This window comes from Pezoporus wallicus, unplaced genomic scaffold (genome assembly GCF_028554395.1).
Source record: "Pezoporus wallicus isolate ANWC-B61680 ecotype Strahan unplaced genomic scaffold, APGP_CSIRO_Pwel_v1 contig_16, whole genome shotgun sequence".
NCBI classification, from domain to species: Eukaryota; Metazoa; Chordata; class Aves; order Psittaciformes; family Psittacidae; genus Pezoporus; species Pezoporus wallicus.
The window spans coordinates 174,504-195,244 of NW_026641478.1; positions in this window are offsets into that span (position 1 = coordinate 174,504).

The following is a 20,741-nucleotide window of genomic DNA, read 5'->3' on the forward strand; positions in this document are numbered from 1 at the left end:
TACACTGGTACCTCCCCATGTGGCGAGCTGGCCTCTGAACTCCATCTACACATGGCTGTGAAGATCATCTGAGTGGGACAGAGGGCACAACACGTATGCTGGGACACTTGTTTATTACTATGTTTGTTATCGTGCTTGTTACTATTATTACTGTGTTTATTACTATGTTTATTATTATGTTTATTCTGTGTTTGTTACTTTCATATATTACTATTATTTATTACTGTTTTTATTACTGCGCTTATTACTCTATTATTATGTCTTTTTTGAGACAAATTTTAGGATATACTTCAGGATATATTTAGGATATAGTTTAGGAAACATCCTAGAATAGTATTTGTTTCACATTGTCTGAGTACACAGGTTAAAGGATCATAGAATCATAGGATAGTTAGGGTTGGAAAAGACTTCTAGTAATTTCATGTTATGTCACGAGACTACTCTTAGAATGACTTTCTAGCTATATTAGTAAAAAAGCAAAAGGAGTTACAAAAGTCATATCTCTCTGTGTTGCCATCTGCATCCTGCAGAATGCAAAATGGAAAAGAAAGTATACTGAAAAGTCTATAGATTAGTAAAGAAATGACAGAAAGATACTTTTGAATGCAGAAGCAAAATGATAGCTTTTCTCATATCCGACTTGACACTTCTGAGCGGGTGTCAAGAAGGTGGATGATGCCAGCTGAGCTACACTGCCTTTTGGTACAGGAAGAAACCACTACACCTTGAAAAGGATTCAAATAAGCTCCAGAAGAGTACTGGCCTGCTATTGGAATTCAGCTGCATGTCCTAGACATCTGTTAAGGTCAGGAAGTACAGAGAAAGTTGTTTCTAAAATGAAGTGCAGACAGGCAGCAGAAAGGAGCATAGAATTGCACCACACTGTTTTTGTTTACAACTGCTCATTTTGGGCAGAGAGATGCTGAACAACAACAACAAAAAAAAAACTAAAAAAAAGACACCACCAAAAAAAAAAAACAACCAAACACCCCCCCCCCAAAAAAAAAAGAAAACAAACAAAAAAACCCAACACAATAAAACAAACCCAAAACCCACTAAATCATTTTCCAAGAAAAAAATAAAAATCCCTCAGATCCCTCTGCAATCAAAAGGGGGAGCCTCCAGCTCTCAAGATCTCAGTGTGACCTACCATAGATGTCCCACTTTATATTGTGATGCTTTATAAACAGAAGATTATTTAAATGCCATTGGAAAGTGACAGCAGGCATCGAGCCATCTGCAAACAAAGCTGTCTCAAATCTGAATACCAACAGAGTGATTTGTTTGTAATAGGGCAGAGTGACTGATACACGCGTATTCCCCTTGCATTTGCTGGGATACAGTGTACAGATTGCCTGCAGTTCTCAGCCTTTCTTCACATGTATTATGTCTTTCTGAATTTTCTTACCATTTACACACAGAAATAGTGTCAAATATCTATCTGGCTAGTATCTGTATTTGGATGAGTTCCTTCCTTTTTTATTCCTCTCTCCATCTCTGGATTTCACTTCTCTCTCTCTGATACTTACCTGTACAAGAAGACAAAAGGTCATACAATAGTTACACTTGTATCAGCTTTTTCTTTCTCCCAGGAACTTTGTCTTTTCTCCTAAGAAACCTGAGGAGACATTTGCATCCAAGAAAAGTCTTGACAAGGAAAAAATTTGAGTATGTTACTACTTTTTCTAGACTGAGAAACAAAATCACTACTTTTGCACAGAAGGCCATTGGTCAGTATTTCTGCTATTTTGCTTTCATTACATCCTTCTTCACAAAGCCCCAAACCTCTTGGCCATGTTGCCATACCAGAGACTCTGTTAGGAAGAGCATAATTTAAAGATTGTAGGGAGCTTCTGTTTATGGAATGGAGATTATTTTTTGTACCTGGAAAAGACAGAAAGAACTAGTAAGTTACAAGGGAACAGCCACTTCAAATTTACTTCATCTAAAAAGTAGCTGATGAATTAAAAACTGTTCTCTATTAGTTGGCAATGACAGGAAAGACTCCTTGTCTTCCTCAGGGAAAAATAAAACCTCAAAAACATACAGGATGTTGAGAACAAAGGGTTGAATGAAAACTAAAGCTCCCATGCCCTTACTCCAGCAAGACAGGGGCAGCAAGGGAGCTGAAACATGTTCCCTCATCCCTATGGGTGTGTTCTACCTTTTGGAGCAAACTGGAGCACATGGTCTGGAGCACCCAAGTTGACCATGATGCCCTCTAGGTGATCATTCTCAGTTAAGCATGACTGAATTATGCTAAGAACCGTGTTCCTTATGTATCCATTCATACTTAGGAAACTTGCAATTATGATTTTATTTCTAAAAATAAGCACATACTTGGTAAATGCGACTCACTGCTGTTTCTTCTGTCTTGAAATCTGTATTTGCTCCCAATATGCTGGAAAAGGAGGGATATGTGGGAAATGGATGCTCACAGTATCAAAGCCAACATCAAAAAAGACCCTAAGTACTGCTTATGCAAGTCCATTCTGCCTTCTTATCCCTGCCCCATACATCCCAGTAACTCAGGAGGCCTTCTTGCCATTGTAATGCACTGTGCCTCCTAAGAGAGGTCTCATGCAGAGATCAGCATGTGCCCCTGTGAAAGAATTTCAGAAAAAAAAAAAACACCTCAAAGGAAATGGTGAGAAAGAGAATTTTAACAAAGGAGGAATGAAGTAGATGCACCTGTGTATGCATTTGAATTTGCCTGGTCCCATAAAGCCAATGTTGGCTGCAGATTTTAGCTGTTCCAATAAAAACCTCAAGTTTACTCTATTAAGTTCATTAAAATTGACTGAGCGCAGACAACAGGCAGATTAAAAAAATCTAACATTCTAACCATCGAAAGTGATAAATTCATGAAATAACAGAGAGATGATAAATCATGAGGAAAAGACTAAGGCTTTCACAAGACTAAGAAAATAAAAACCACTTTCATAATCTTCCTTTTATACACAAAATAACTATGGAGAATATTATTTTCTTATCAAAATAATAAAAACATTCTCTAGAAATCAGAGAGCAGTGTCAACGGGAAAAATATAATATAATGAGAGAGGTGCAAGTTATTTTACAAACCCTGAGACATGTAAAACAGACCCAAAAGAAGAGTGCAGTTCTATTTGGTACATTGCAGCTAATGTGTAGGTACACCAGTACTGTGTAGGTTTCTCCATACTCTGACCTAAGGAAGACTTTCTTGTTTGATTCCAACCAAGTTACTCAGAAATACATACTCTGTTATTCCATATTCCAAAAGGAATGACTCACCGGTTTCAGCCAACAACTCTTATTCCCATTTGCTGCCATAAAAACTAATTTTAAAAGTAATCTCACATTGTCTAAGGGCGTTAATTTAAAGCAGCATTTCTTCCTCTAATTTTATGTAATCCAATTCTGTAAATGAAAACATGGGAAGAATATTGAGTTATTTAAGAGACTATCAAATGAAAAATGGTGAGGACAACTGTATCGATGGTAGTGAGGGAATTATAGCGAAAATTGTGTTTAAAGCTACAATAGGGCCTTCATTTGAGGAGTAACCTGATGAACAGAAAGTAAGAGAAAGTTTTTACAACCTGTTCTTTGTAATGTTGTTTATAATTCACCAAGACGGTATCAGCCTCCACACATTATGAGTTTGTGGGGTGGGTAGGCAAAGCGTACAGCCTTCAGGAGTCAAGAAGTTGTCACGGGTGACTCTTACCTGGCCCCATGACTTTAGCACAGATGAGTTTCCCTGTTGTCCCTCTCATTTCCAAACCAATTCATAGGTAGAGGAGGAATGCATTGGAAGCAGGGCCTCAAAAAAAAGTAAAAAAGTGAATGCCAACTCCAGTGAATGCAAGTCCTGGTAAGAGCAAAGGAATGAGCTGTGTGCTTCATGTGTAGGACTCCAAAATGCACATCAACAATGTTCTTGGGTAACTCTATAAATAGAGTTTGGGAAGAACGTAAATAACAGAGAAGCAACTTTTAGATGAGTCAAAACAGTGCTAGGAAAGACCTGAGAATGTGTTCAGCTGGTATATCCTCTAGGTATTCTTTGGATGTGCGCCACAATAGGTAGAATGAGATTAAACAGTCAAAACACAAGTAACATTATGGCATAAATTCCCACTGACTGCATATCAAGAAACTTACCATTAAAAATACTTTATTTCTAAATCCTGGGTTACAGTTTCAGCAATGTGAAGTCTGACATGTAAAAGAGTGAGCACAGTTTTTGACTAAATCATTATACACATCCTGCAGTGTGTCCTGGGTTCAGCAGTAGCAGTCATGTTTTTCCTTTGTGTTAACTGGTGCAGTGCTGTGTTTTGACTTCTAGTTTGAGAACAGTGTTGGTGAAGCCGATGTTTTCGGTTGTTGCTAAGTGATGTTTACCCTGACCAAGGACTCTGTGAGGCTCATGCTCTGCCAGGGAAGAGGGGAAGCTGTGAGGAAGCAGAGACGGGGCGCCTGACCCGGGCTAGCCGGGGAGGTATTCCATACCACAGCACGTCATGCCCGGGGTGGGGGGTAACTGGGAGTTACCCGGAAGGACAGGGGCTTCCGGGTGGAACTCGCTTTCTTGGCCGGTGGTGTCGTATTCTCTTCCCTTGTTATTTTCCCTTATCATTGTTTTAGCTGATAGTAGCGGTGGTGATTTGTTGCTGGACTGTTCTTGTCTCAACCCGTAGGAGTTGCACTCTCTCGATCCTCCTCCCCGTTCCTCTGGGAGCGGGGAAGGGGAGAGCCCCGGTGCAGGGGGGGGGGAGACGGACACGGACCTCGATTGTTGTCAGCTCGGCAGCACTCCCTGGGAGTGAGTGAACAAGTTACCTGACTGGGTTTAAACCACGACAGTTCTTTTTGGCGCCCAACGTGGGGCACGAGGGGTTGAGATAAGAACAGATCTGACTGGATTGATAGTCACTCGTCACAATGCTGATTTATTGGCTCTCAAGGTTTTTCCTCTTGATCTCACAGTTTCAGTATATCATATCTTACGTCCATCCGGTATTTGCTGTATTAGTGTTTTTCAAGTGTGGGGCTTGGGCTAAGGTTTTTATCCCATTGTACTTTATGGTAATGACTTGTAATACAATAGAATCATTGATCATGAAACTGATCTGGCTTATGTTCCCAGTGTGGTCACCACCTTTATACTTTGGGAGGTATATGATGGAGGTGCTTAGCAATTACACATCTTTTTTCTCCTCCTCAGGTGCTCAACCTGTGAAGGAGACATCCTTTTACCCTCCTAGTCGTCCCCCCAGACCATTTACATTTGAGAGTTTTGAATTTTTTGAATGGCCTTTTAATGCTGTTGAGACTTGTTTGCTGATGGTGATGGGAATCACCATGCTAACACGCATACAGAGTGTGTTTTGCCCACTACTGATTTCAAGAGTTAAGCAGATTCAGGTTTGGGTCTTGTCTGGGGTCAAACGACGATGTAGGAGGACCGAGAGATTTTCCCTGAGGCTGGACAGCCATGAGTGGCAGGGTGTGTGGGATAGTATGGGCAAGTATCTAGGTCAGTGGGCCCCTCCAGTACTTTGGAATTTCACTACCGAACAACTGCAAAATCCAGAAGAATTAGTTAAACACTTAAATGAGGTGTGTGGTCATTCTGGCCATACCAGAGATGGACAAATCACGGCAACGTGCTGGGGTTTGGCCTATGCTTACAGGGCCTTGTTCAACACTATCCAGCACCTTCAAAAGGAAAAGAATGTCGGTGGATTTGAGGGCAAAGTGACAGTCGCTACTCAAACTTTGGCTGCAATGAACAGCGCAGCTACCCCAGTGGCAAGTACAGCAGCTGCTCAAACTTCAACTGCAACAGACAGCGCGGTTACCCCAGCTCCAAGCACAGTAGCTACACCACCCCCAGCAACAAGTACAGTCGCTACTCAAACCACAGTGATAATCACCGCAGCCAAACCAGAGGACCAATTCGTACCAATATCAGTTGCCCCTGTACGCAAGAGAACAAGCAAAAAGGAGGCAAAAAGGGTGAAGCGAGATGAAGAACCAATGAATTCACCACCCGGTCCAGAATCTGATCAGGAGTCATCATCACATGACGAAGAAGAAGAAGAAGAGGTAACTTCTCGACCTCGGACCTCAACCGAGCTGCGGAATATGCGAAAAGATTTTACCCGTCAACCAGGGGAGCACATCATCACCTGGTTACTCCGATGCTGGGACAATGGGGCCGATGGTCACGAACTAGAAGGTACAGAAGCCAAGCAGCTGGGATCACTTGCTAGAGAAGGGGGAATTGACAAAGCAATTGCAAGAGAGAAAAAGTCCCTCAGCCTTTGGAGGAGGCTCTTGGCAGCTGTGAAAGAAAGGTTTCCGTACAAGGACGATGTTACGAGTCGTTCGGCCAAGTGGACTACTATAGACAAAGGCATCCAGTCTCTGAGGGAATCAGCCATCGTAGAGATGCTCTATCACATCAAGCCAAATAACGGGAATACACCTATAGATCCAGATGAAGTTGAATGTACACGACCCATGTGGCGAAAACTTACACGGAATGCACCGTCATCATATGCCCATTCATTGACAACAGTGACCTGGAATGACATAGTACCACTAACAGTGGATGAAATGGTTCATAAACTCCGAGAGTTCGAAGACAATCTCACCCCTTCCATCATCTCAGCTGTGAAAAAACTGTCCCAGGACCTCGAAAAATTGAGGGACGATGTATCTGATTTATCCAGCTCCTCACGTGTACCAACACACGTCTCAGCTATTAACAAAAGGCGTCCTATTGTTCAAGAGAGGAGATACAGAAGGTATACGCCACGGGGTACCCTATGGTTTTACCTGCTGGATCACGGAGAAGACATGACAAAGTGGGATGGAAAACCTACTTCAGCTTTGGAGGAACGGGTGAGTGAACTGAAGAGGGGAGCAAGGGCCAAGACTGATCGTCCCATGAGAGCTACGGCTTCAGTCTCTGGTGAGCAGTTTCCCAGATGGAGTGGAAGAGCTGATTTTACTCCAGCTCCTGTGATAATGAAGAATAATCCCTTTCAACACGACTTAAGTGTCCAATGCTGTGACGAGCATTAGAGGGGCCCTGCCTCCAGCCAGGTGGAGGTAGGGGACAATCGGATTTACTGGACTGTGTGGATCAGATGGCCTGGCACATCAGTCCCACAGAAGTATAAGGCTCTAGTAGATACCGGTGCACAGTGTACCCTGATGCCATCAAGCTGTCAAGGGGTGGAACCCATCTATATTTCTGGAGTAAAAGGAGGATCCCAAGAGTTGACTGTGCTGGAGGCTGAAATCAGCCTGACTGGGAGGGAGTGGCAAAAGCACCCTATTGTGACTGGTCCAGAGGCTCCATGCATCCTCGGCATAGACTACCTCAAGAGAGGGTACTTCAAAGACCCAAAAGGGTACCGGTGGGCTTTTGGTATTGCTGCTTTGGAGACTGAGGAAATTGAGCAGCTGTCCACCTTGCCTGGTCTCTCAGAGGATCCCTCTGCTGTGGGGTTACTGAAAGTTGAAGAACAACAAGTGCCAATTGCGACCACAACAGAGCACCGGCGGCAATATCGCACCAACCGAGACTCCCTGATTCCTATCCATCAGCTGATCCGTAGACTGGAGAGTCAGGGGGTGATCAGCAGGACCCGCTCACCCTTCAATAGCCCCATATGGCCAGTGCGAAAGTCTAATGGAGAATGGAGACTAACAGTAGACTATCGTGTCCTGAATGAAGTCACGCCACCATTGAGTGCTGCCGTACCAGACATGCTAGAACTTCAGTATGAGCTAGAGTCAAAGGCAGCCAAGTGGTATGCCACAATTGATATTGCCAATGCATTTTTCTCAATTCCTTTGGCAGCAGAGTGCAGGCCACAGTTTGCTTTTACTTGGAGGGGTGTCCAGTTCACTTGGAACCGACTGCCCCAGGGGTGGAAACACAGCCCTACCATTTGCCATGGACTGATCCAGACTGCACTGGAACAGGGGCAAGCTCCAGAACACCTGCAATACATTGATGACATTATTGTGTGGGGCGATACAGCGGAAGAAGTCTTTGAGAAAGGGAGGAAAATAATCCAAATCCTGCTGAAAGACGGTTTTGCCATAAAACGGAGTAAGGTCAAGGGACCTGCACAGGAGATTCAATTTTTGGGAATAAAATGGCAAGATGGACGTCGACAGATCCCCACAGATGTGATCAACAAGATAACAGCAATGTCTCCACCAACTAATAAGAAAGAAACGCAAGCTTTCTTGGGTGCAGTGGGGTTCTGGAGAATGCACATCCCAAATTACAGTTCGATTGTAAGCCCTCTCTATCATGTGACCCGGAAGAAGAATGATTTTAAATGGGGCCCTGGGCAGCAACAAGCCTTTGAGCAAATTAAAAGCAAGATAGTTCACGCAGTAGCCCTTGGACCAGTCCGGACCGGACCAGATGTAAAAAATGTACTGTACACTGCAGCTGGGGAGAACGGTCCTACCTGGAGCCTCTGGCAGAAAGCTCCAGGGGAGACTCGAGGTCGACCCCTCGGCTTTTGGAGTCGGGGATACAAAGCATCTGAGGCCAGCTATACCCCAACTGAGAAAGAGATACTGGCAGCGTATGAAGGGGTTCGAGCTGCTTCGGAAGTGATTGGCACTGAAGCACAGCTCCTCCTGGCACCCCGGCTGCCCGTGTTGGGCTGGATGTTCAAAGGCAGGGTCTCCTCTACACATCATGCAACTGATGCTACATGGAGTAAATGGGCTGCACTAATTACACAACGAACTCGAATAGGAAATCCCAGTCGTCCAGTCATTCTAGAAGTCATCATGGACTGGCCAGAGGGCAAAGATTTCGGAATGTCACCAGAGGAGGAGGTGGTGCGTGCTGAAGAGGAGCCACCATATAATAAACTGAATGAAAAGCAGTATGCCTTGTTTACTGATGGCTCTTGCCGTATTGTGGGAAAGCATCAGAGATGGAAGGCAGCTGTATGGAGTCCTGGACGACAAGTTGCAGAAACTGCTGACGGAGAGGGTGAATCGAGTCAATTTGCCGAGGTGAAAGCCATTCAGCTGTCCCTGGACATTGCTGAACGAGAAAAGTGGCCAGTACTTTATCTCTATACTGACTCATGGATGGTGGCAAATGCCCTGTGGGGGTGGTTGAAGCAATGGAAGCAGAGCAACTGGCAACGCAGAGGTAAACCCATCTGGGCTGCTGCACTGTGGAAAGATATTGCTGCCCGGGTGCAGAACCTGGTGGTGAAGGTACGTCATGTAGATGCCCATGTACCCAAGAGTCGGGCCACTGAGGAACACCAGAACAACCAACAAGTGGATAAAGCGGCTAAGATTGAAGTGGCTCAGATGGACTTAGATTGGCAACATAAAGGTGAATTATTTTTGGCCCGGTGGGCCCATGACACTTCAGGCCATCAGGGCAGAGATGCAACATATAGATGGGCCCGTGACCGAGGGGTGGACTTAACAATGGACACTATTGCCCAGGTTATTCATGAGTGTGAAACATGTGCTGCAATTAAACAAGCCAAGCGGTTAAAGCCTCTTTGGTATGGAGGACGATGGTTGAAGTATAAATATGGGGAGGCCTGGCAGATTGACTATATCACACTGCCACCAACCCGCCAAGGCAAGCGCCATGTGCTTACCATGGTGGAAGCAACCACCGGATGGCTGGAAACATACGCTGTGCCCCATGCCACTGCCCGGAACACCATCCTGGGCCTTGAGAAACAGATTTTGTGGCGACACGGCACCCCAGAGAGAATTGAGTCAGACAATGGGACTCATTTCCGGAATAACCTTATAGATATTTGGGCCAAAGAGCATGGCATTGAGTGGGTATATCACATCCCCTACCATGCACCAGCCTCTGGGAAAATCGAACGGTACAATGGGCTGTTAAAAACTACACTGAGAGCAATGGGTGGGGGAACTTTCAAGCATTGGGATACACATTTACCAAAGGCCACCTGGTTGGTCAACACCAGAGGATCTGCCAACAGGGCCGGCCCAGCCCAGTCAGAACTTTTACATATTGTAGAGGGGGACAAAGTTCCCGTGGTGCATATGAAGAATTTGCTGGGGAAGACAGTCTGGGTTATTCCTGCTTCAGGTAAAGGCAAACCCACTCGTGGGATTGCTTTTGCTCAGGGACCTGGATATACTTGGTGGGTAATGCGGGAAGATGGGGAAGTCCGATGTATACCTCAAGGGGATTTGATTTTAGGGGAAAACAGCCAGTGAACTGAATTGTATGCTGTTGCCTGCTGTGTAATGCTTTTATAGCCCATCAACTAGATGTCTCCAGGTCACCAGCAACTGGCCCTGACTTCCCTCCAGCCATCATCCCAACAGAGAATGAACTTGGAACATCATGGACCGAATGGACTCAGCAGCATTATAGGGATTGGTCCATGCACTAAGAAAATGATTTTTTCCTCTTGGTCTGTATGTATATGGATGTATATATGTGGGAGAGCGATGGTGTATTGAAAATGTGGGATCTGAGCACGACGTGAATGGTATGGAATAAGGGGTGGATAATGTCCTGGGTTCAGCAGTAGCAGTCATGTTTTTCCTTTGTGTTAACTGGTGCAGTGCTGTGTTTTGACTTCTAGCTTGAGAACAGTGTTGGTGAAGCCGATGTTTTCGGTTGTTGCTAAGTGATGTTTACCCTGACCAAGGACTCTGTGAGGCTCTTGCTCTGCCAGGGAGGAGGGGAAGCTGTGAGGAAGCAGAGATGGGGCGCCTGACCCGGGCTAGCCGGGGAGGTATTCCATACCACAGCACGTCATGCCCGGGGTGGGGGGTAACTGGGAGTTACCCGGAAGGACAGGGGCTTCCGGGTGGAACTCGCTTTCTTGGCCGGTGGTATCGTATTCTCTTCCCTTGTTATTTTCCCTTATCATTGTTTTAGCTGATAGTAGCGGTGGTGATTTGTTGCTGGACTGTTCTTGTCTCAACCCGTAGGAGTTGCACTCTCTCGATCCTCCTCCCCGTTCCTCCGGGAGCGGGGAAGGGGAGAGCCCCAGTGCGGGGGGGTTGGACGGACACGGACCTCGATTGTTGTCAGCTCAGCACCACTCACTGGGAGTGAGTGAACAAGTTACCTGACTGGGTTTAAACCACGACACAGTGACAGCACCTTTTATTGAGAGCAGTAGGAGTCACAGTTACACAGTACATCACAGGACATGATCCAGATAGCTGACTTTTAAAAGTCATAGTTACGAACTCTAATAGGGAAACAGAAAATTATCACAACCAATATGAACCGAGAGCTATAAATTCCAAATGCTGCACCAAATCTCATTATAGCAATCCAATCAGATAAGAAAAAACACAAAGAAAGTAGTAGTCAGCATGATTAAAGTCATTTACTTAGGAGCAATGTGAAAAATTGTACTGATTCATTACTAGATGGAAGTTGGAGGCTTGTAAGTTCAGGAAAAGTATCAATATTTTGCTCTGCAGGTCTGTGGAAAATAATGAACAATTTGCCTGCTGAGCCTAATCCAAAAGAGATGAGCAACAAGTATTTCTTTTAATCAGGACTGTCCAATTTACATCTGGTGTCTTTATGAGCCTGTATAGTTACTAATGCAGAAAGTCTCAGAAGCCTGTGGAAGCTCCAAAGCAAAGGGAAAAAATGAGCAAAATATTTGTGTTTGGGTACTTGGGTAATTTGGGTACTTGAAGACTCCCAGCCTGTCATTAGTCCTCAGCCATCCATTTATCTAGTTGAAAACTACTCATCCAACGTAATAACTAGTAAGAAACTACACTGGACATTCATGTGACACAGTAATAATATCCACCAATACTGATGCTTAAAAACAGATCCTCTGGTTTTAGTTTTGCTTTGCTTTTTAAAGCTAATTGTTAGAAGTTAAATGGTGGTATAATGTTTAATAAGAAAACACCTTATGCACTGTCTTGCATTTGGACTGATAACTGGGACAGCATTTGGAGGATAGGTCCTAACAGTAGTGATTTACTGAGCATTAACTCCAGTGACTCTTAAATGTCTGGGACTGCCAGTGCAAACCTTGGACAGATGAACTTCAAAACACGAGATAGGACAGAGAAATTTTACTTTGCTTTAGTGCATTCCCTTATTAGAATGAGCAGTACCTGAAATCAGCACTTCAAAAGATGTTGATGAATTGAGGAGGATGTTGAGAAGAGTCATGAGATGACTGAAGGACTAAAAACCATGCCTTATTGACAGAGTTCAGTCTGTTTAGTTATCAGACCATTTTTCCTGGCACCAGTAACTTCATTATGCTGTGAGCCAGTTCAGCAAGCTGCTCTGGTTGACAGCTAGCCTGCCATTTTCTATTCGCCTAAGGTTTTCATCTGCACCAGGTCCCTGAATTGGTTCACCCCATAACCACATAAGCAGTGCCAACACAAAACTGGTTACAGGGACAAGTGGCAGGGAACTGAAGAAAAAGACAGGATAGTTCATCACCAGATTTAGATCTAGTGAACTGTCTCTCTCCATACATACCCTCCTACAGAATGCTCTCTCTAGCCTCGTGGTGTCGGTGAGGAAGACACTACAGATGCTTCTGGATGGAAGCCAAAGTTGGTGACTTTGCAGAAGAACGATTAATCAAGCACTGCAGTGTCTTCTCTTTCACCAGCAGTATCATCCATGAGACTAGATGACAGTCTAACAGAGTTTCTCTGCCTGATTTAAAGGCTCTGTTTAGGGAAACCCTGCAGTTTATGCTATGTAGAACAGTAGACTAGGTGATCTAGACATTTCTTTCTGTCCTCAGACCCTAGGAGACGATGTGTTGAAAAACACGCAATCTTCAAATATACAAGCAACCTAAAAACTTTAATTTTAGAAACACAAAACCTGTTTGTGTCTCTAAAAAGAGCCCAACATTTGTATACACATGCTCTTCCTCTAATATTTTCTAAAGAAACATGACTGTTTTGTCCAGTTATCTGCAACTGAGTGCTCTCTAGCTTTTAACATGACACAAGCAAGTCCAAGTGGATTAACATGCTGGTGCTCAAGCAAAACTAATAAAGCCTATAGGAGAAAATGTGCCTTTATCCAGTATTATTCTAGTTTATGCAACACTTTTAATGGTTTATTCAAACTCCAATATTTTAAGGAACTGTAATGTTATTTGTAGCTGAGTTGCCTTTACCACCCTTTCCGTGCCACAGCAGATAAGCTATTAGACAGCCTACTGCAAACAGCTAAATCTTTCCCATGTTCCAACAGTACCCTGAGACAGCAGATAACATACACATCATGAAAGCAAACCCTGAAAATAAGTGGGCTAGAAGTCTAGAAAAAGTGTCAATTTGTGGCTGTTGGGATGGATGGAGCTTACTAGAATGCAAATTCTGCCCCTTTATTCAAGTAAGGTGCCAGGAGCGGGGCTATGCTTGCTTAGGGATTACTGAGACACTTTGGTCATGGCTGGGGAGGAAGCAAGCCAGAAAGGGAAGCACTGATTGGGAGAAGTGAGTTATCCTGAGACCTGGGACACAGCTGCCCCCACAGCTTGGCTCTGACAGCTAGAGGGACCACAGCAGGAAGGGATTGCCATGTAACACTTGTGAGTCATTGCAAGACCTCCTGGTCCTTGCAGCTTTTTGAAACACTTGTGTCTTGAGCTGTCAGCCACAGGAAGATGTGGAAGTGAATTTTACAATGTGAGAAAAATTAGGAGTGTTCGTACAAGGTTAGATTTAGGGGAAAGGTTTATGGAGGGAAATCCATAATTGGGATTTCTTTTTCTAAAAGGATTAAAAAAAAAAAAAAAAAGTCTTATTCCTGGAGCAATCTCTGCCCTTTTAAAGGAAAAAATAAAATAAAATAAGTGCAGGCTTCTAATAACCGCAGACTTTGCTGTAATATGAGGAGATTGTCACTAAGCTATCTGGAAAATCTGAGTCAAAACCAGCCCACATTCATATCTGTGGAAGTCACATAGTTATGACAGTATGCTCTGCTAAAGGACTGTTTATTAAGTGTGAGTGTGACCCTAAAGCTCAGCCATGACCAGAAAAACAGCCAAAACTGAGGTGGCAGCTATCTCTGAAACCAAAAATATTCGTTCCCATCACACCAGCACTGTGTTCTCTCCTGAAGAACGGGTGCACAGGGAGAGGACCGGAAGAAAGGGCTTTTCTTTTGTTTTACATTTGTTTGGATTTTTTACATCACAGCCTGTTCCTCAGTAAATTAACCAAGGCTATGACTTTACCTCAAAATCACAACGGAAAATAATAGATCAGGTGCTCTTTATCGATGGATCTGCTTTTTGATCACAGTCTAGATATGCTGTTCTCATCCTCTCTGGCTGAACTCCAGCAAGTCAACACTTACTTAAATTCCAGTCTGAGGAAATTTTTCAGCTGCAGAACCCAAGTCAGAGGCTATATGAAGCTGGGCATCATCTGCATACTGACATCACAGGACACACCGGCCCATTCCTATGCGCTCCTGTGCAAACTTCCCTTCCATTCATATTATGTTGAACTAAAAAGCATGATAAAATACTAACCCACATTCCTAAGCAGGATGTACTGCTAGCTGTCATTTCCCATCAGCTAATCACTGAGAGTTTTTAAAGGAAAATAAAACTATTTATTTCATCCCGATAGTATCAAGTATGACCTAGAACAAAACAAATTACACTAAGGACTATAGTTTTTCTGAGGTGGGGGGTGGGGATGGGGGGGTGGTGTTTCAAGGGGTAATGTGTAAATGTAGTATTTGGATTAGACAGAAAAATACCTTGGAATTTCTTGTGATACCATGAAATTTTCCCAAAACTGCATGAGGCAGCTCCCACTTTGTGCAACAATTTTTCCTAGCTCTTCTTTCCTCACAAGGAAATAAATCCACTTCAAAACTTTGACTCGCTGTTGCCAGCAGTGTTGATGGATGTATCAAATACTCCATAGTATGTGCTAAAAAGTTTTTAGAACAAGAAATGGATAACAGAGCTTAATTTTGTTGTAGTTTGAACACAGTGGAGAGTGAACAGGGAAGAGATGTGATAATTTGACTGTGGTTATGACTGTCTCAGCAGATGTGCTGCATGTTTCTAACAGACTACTTGCAACAGCAGTATTAAGGCTTCAGCAGTCATACAAGATAGCTTTGTTTAGCAGCAGAGCCTTACATCTAGCACAGTTCACTGCAAGGGGAAAACCACATGCAGCTCATTACCATGAAAAACAAAATTAGCATTCAGTGTCATAAAACTAAATGCTTGTACTTTTCTTTTAATAAATATTTCCACCATTTTTACATTGACAACTACAGTGAAGGTTTCCAATAATAATAATAATAATAATAATAAAGGTAACAATAACAGTAATCATAATAATAATAAAAATAATCACAACAAAAACTGAGTCATATCTAGCCTTTCTTGCACATTTCGATCCATTTCTGCCAGCCAAAATGGCAGAATGAGTCCTAAAAGCTCCATAGTCATAACAGAAAGTACCTCCAGCAAAGGTACCATCTGACAGGTTTAAGACAGGCAGACAAGAATGGCTGTTGTAACAAACTTCAAAGGTGTTCAGGCTACACTTGAAAACACTGCAGAAATCTGGAGGATGGAAATATTTTTAAGACGTATTAGACCACACATTTTTTTGGCTGACTGGCCAGTGTCACAAAAGCATGATTTCTTGCCTCCTCAGTCTGTAGGGGTTTAGTACACTCAGGCCGGTGTTCTGTCAAACAACAAAAAGCAAGAGGAGGCCTAAGGGAAGTCTCAGACCTATATTTGATGAAGATGGTCTCCAGAAACCCAGGGATGAAGAAAAGACAGAGGCATTTAATGTTTCTGCTTTGCCTTAGTCTTCAGTCTGCGTAGTAGACCTGGGGCTCCCTGGTCCCATGAGCCTGCAGGACCTGTGACTTTCCATTTGCGGACACTGCAGTTGTAAGGGAGCAGTCCTTGGGGTCTGATGCGATTCATCCCAGAGTCCTGAAGGAGTTAACCAATTTCACAGGAGGATCCCTTTCAACTGTATACTAAAGGTCTTGGGAGTCTGAGGAATTCCCCGCTGACTGGAAGCTAGCCAACCTTCTTCCAGTTTATCAGAAAGGCATGAGGTTAGACCCAGGAAATGACAGAACTCCTAGACTAACCTCAGTTTCTGTCACAGTAATGAAGATCATCTGTGTGCTACTGAGGGGTATTTCAAGGACAACACAGTCACCAGGCACCGTTCACAAATGAAAAGTCCTGCTGAACTAATTTGATATCTTTCTCTGGCAAGGTTGCTTGCCTAGTGGATGTCAGGAAAGCAGAGGATGTAGTTCTGGATTTTTGTAAGGCTTCTGGTACTATCCCTCACAGTAACCTTCTGGACAGTTTGTCCAACTGTGAGAAGAAAAAGTACCCAGTGTTGAGTGAAGAACTGGCTGCACGGGAGCTCTCCAAGGGTTATAGTGAATGGAACTACATCAGGCTGGAAGCCAGTTCCCAGTGGTGTTCTTCAGGGATTGATTCAAGAGCCAGACCTGCTAATATTTTAATCAATTATCAGGATGCTGGAGGTGAATGCACCACAAGTAAGTTTGCTGATGATGTTAAACTGGAGGGAAACCCTCATCTGCAGAACTTTAGAGTTCATGAACACGCTTAGAAACCACTGGAAGGAGCTGTCTATACACAGGAAAGAATGATGAATGAGTATTTGTGGTCCTGTTCTCATTCTAGACCAGCTACTGTTGACTTTAGACTAAACATGGGCTGCCCAGTATGCCCACCTGGGCCCTCATGTTCCAGAACTAAGTTCATGAGCTGTCGCTTTCTCAAGGCATCTAAGAAGCCATCCAATTCTGCCCTGTACCTTTTCTGCATGTGTATATTCTTTGCTTTGCTTTCCTAAAAGAGACATCTGTGCAAGCGTTAGATGAAACTGAAGGTATCTATAGGCAGTCACATCACAGTAAAGAAAAATTTGGAGTTGTAAAAGTACTCAGGATCATTTTTCTTTATATGAACCCTAAGCAAGGAGAACTACACACTGATAAACTGAAGGACAACAATTATGTTAACAGAAAATATGCATTTTATACATATTAATCATAATAGATAATAACATAATAAAATCAATTGTGCAGTTTATATACATATCTCAAGAATTTAAGCTGGGAGCTAGCAAAACGATGCTGATGTTCCTCTTTCCAAATGGAATTCAGTATTCTGTCCTAGGCCTAGTTTAAGAATCATTGCCTAGAGGCACAGCTTTAAAGGTCTGTCTTTAAATTTAATTGTATCAAAGCAACCTCTCCGATATCTTTCTAGGCTCTGGTTGATGTTGTGACAGTCAGAGCTGGTGCTAATCTTATTAATAATGTCAAGGACCAAGAGTGACAGCAGCAGACAAGATAGGCTCTAGTGAATGACAGAGTAATCAGTCTGAAATAGAGCTAGGTCATCCATAAAGGATCAGACTGTGGGAAATCACTATCAGCATGTCCACATATTTACTTCTTTTCTCATTCTGATGGCAGTTAGATCATTCAACAGCTTTTTTTTTTTTTTGTTAAAGATTATTTGAAATTCATGTTATTCTAACACTGTAAACCGAAACAGATAAAAACCATGAATTTAGCCTTTATTATCAGTACCGAACATTTAAAGGTATAGTGAACATTAGTCTATGAAAATAATTCCAGGTATAATAATTGCTTATGGTGAATGTTACCAGTCCCACAAACTTTCTTTTCAGTTTTCATTCATCCTCATAATAGATCATTATGCATCTTTAATAGACAAATTCCTTAAAAAAGAAAAAAAAATAGCAATTTGAGAATAATTCCTACAGCAGCAGAACTATAGCTTGCTTGTCAGTTTATAACCTTGTGAATGCATAACACAAATGGACCAATAGTTCTGAGCTTGTAGTCCTTAATGCAAGAAAAGTAGCAAGGGTTATAACTTAAAAGAACATTTAAGCTTCTGACACTTTATTTTTTTCGGATACACTTAACATTTCTAGATTCTGTCCCTGACCTCTGTATTTACTTTCTTGGATAAATATTAAGGTTAGATTCTTAACTATTTGTAAACATAAATAATTTGCAGTGATTATTTACACTAATCTTCAAACTTACAAACAAACCGGACAGTTAAATTTGTGTATGGAAAGGACAATATAAGGCTATTGCTTAAGGCATAATGCTAGTATGCATCAAGTGACCTGATTGCAACAAAAACAATGAAAAAGGGTCTTAGCTTTATAGTTAATTTGCAGATGTTATGTGGCCCTGTGTTGGTTGTTTTGTGGTTGGGTTTGTTTTTTTTTTTAATAGCAGACAACGTACTTTTCATAATCTGTGACTCTAATTTCAGGAAAAGAAATAAATGAAGTAAATAAGAGCAAATTCCTCTTTGGGGAAATGAACAGAAAAATGTGCTTGTTCTGAAGAATGCTAAAATATTTAGTTTACCGTAAAACTACTTCAAACATAAAACCTTTTTTTTTCTAACTAAAGATGAACTGTGTAAAAGGCTAAACAAGTTTATTAGCTAATTTTAGAGCTATTGTAGTCCATGTACCTATCCTTGTTTCATTATAATCAATCTTCCATCTGAAGAAAGGAATTGTTACATTGTTTTCAGAGTGACCTTCGGTAGCACCCACAAACACTTTTTTGCAACATATGCTCCCTATATGTGCAAGCTTGTTTGCCAGTGGAACAGAGGTGAAAGCAGATACTCAGCCTCTGATTTCCTTCTCACCTCTGCCTGTGATGGCATCTCCACAATCTTGCACCAGGTTTTGTGACAACTGCATTACAATAATATTACGCATACTCTTTGACTACAAAGACCTTGTAGTGTCTTACTTTTGCGACGCAAAGAGAGGGTCCTGTCTTTATCTATTTTTCGTGCCTGGCAATGACTAAGGTGATTCTAGCTCACTGGTACACTTTACACTGGGGTCTTACATTATATGAAAAAGAGGGGGAGAACAAGCCAGGGTAAGGCCATCAGAATTCCTGCTGATGTACAAGTCTCCTTGAGTATGACTCAAGAATGCTTCTGGAACACAGCAGTATGCTCTGTATTCTATTTTCAAAATAATCTTCTATACAGCTTTAGGTGAACTGTGCCAATTTTGATTCACTGGCAAGATCTAAAGTTGTTTCTCTTTCTTTCAACTGCAGAGTAGTACTTTCCTTCCATAAGACACGTTTATTGAAGTTTTTTTTTTTTTAAGTCCTGGTGCTGTTGGTAACATAATAAAAATGTAACAGTTGTGCATTTCTAAGCAAAATAAATTTCTAAATAATATCAATTTTTATGATGTTTTGGATCAGGAAGGTCAGATTTCAGATTACTTGCACAATGTGAGCTAGGTTCTCGCTATTTGGAAATACAGCTCCACCAGTTAAGTCCTCTTCTTAAATCTCATCTTTCAAACATTCCACAACAGCTGTATTTATCCCTTCATGTTAGGTACTCCAGTAAACTGGAGTGTTTTCTCATAGCTAACTGTCTCTACTGCTCTGATTTTCACTTTCAAAAAAACTTTGTTTGGATACCAATAATAAGTAGATTTCATAGGTGTCCTGAGTTCAGCAGTAGCAGTCATTTTTCTCCTTTGTGGTAGCTGGTGCAGTGCTGTGTTTTGACTTCCAGCCTGGGAACAGTGTTGATGATACCGATGTTTTTGGTTGTTGCTAAGTGATGTTTACCCTGACCAAGGACTTTGGGAGGCTAATGCTCTGCCTGGGAGGAGGGGAAGCTGTGAGGAAGCAGAGACAGGGCCCCTGACCCAGGCTAGCCGGGGAGGTATTCCATACCACAGCACGTCATGCCCGGGGTGGGGGGTAACTGGGAGTTACCCGGAAGGACACAGGCTTCCGAGTCGGACTCGTTTCTCTGAGGGTGGTATTGTATTCTCATCCCTTGTTATTTTCCCTTATCGTTGTCATTGGTAGTAGCGGTGGTGATTTGTGTTGTACATTGGTTGCTGGACTGTTCTTGTCTCAACCCGTCGGAGTTGCACTCTTTTGATCCTCCTCCCCGTTCCTCCGGGAGCGGGGACAGGGAGAGCCCTGGTGTGGGGGGGGAGGGGGTCCTCGATTGTTGTCAGCCTGGCACCACTCATTGAGAGTGAGTGAACAAGTTGCCTGACTGGGTTTATACCACGACAGTAGGAAGCAACACATTCAAGATGTTCAAGCCAGTGGAAAATGTCCTACTAAATTGTTTAAAGCTGCTGATTAGTAATAGTTTTGAAATACAGTAGTTGGTCTCTAGTGAGAAAATTAACCGGCTGCTGTCAAAATACTGGTTGGTCCAATGCTAATCCAAAAGTTTTTTTTTTAACAGAATAACAGGTCTTCATTTACAGTAAATCAATTTTCTCAGTATTTCCAAGTGAATAAATACTAAATGCTTAAAAACAATATGGTAAAGGGTAGATCTCAAATGTAGGCAATTAGAAGAATATAATCCAAGCATAAGCAATAATCAAAAGCTCAAGTGAATCATTACATGCTTCACTCAAATGAACCTTTGCACCTAGAGCAGTTGTGCAAACTGCATGTTGTTGTAGAGTTCAATTTGTTTCCAGGTGAAGTTGCAAATTCAGGAAACATTTTGGTCCTCCAAAAATGCTATAGTTTCCAACTATAGCCTCCCAAGCAACCCGTGATCTTAAGCTCTTAAATTGAAAATGGTGGGATTTTTTTTCAGTTTTTT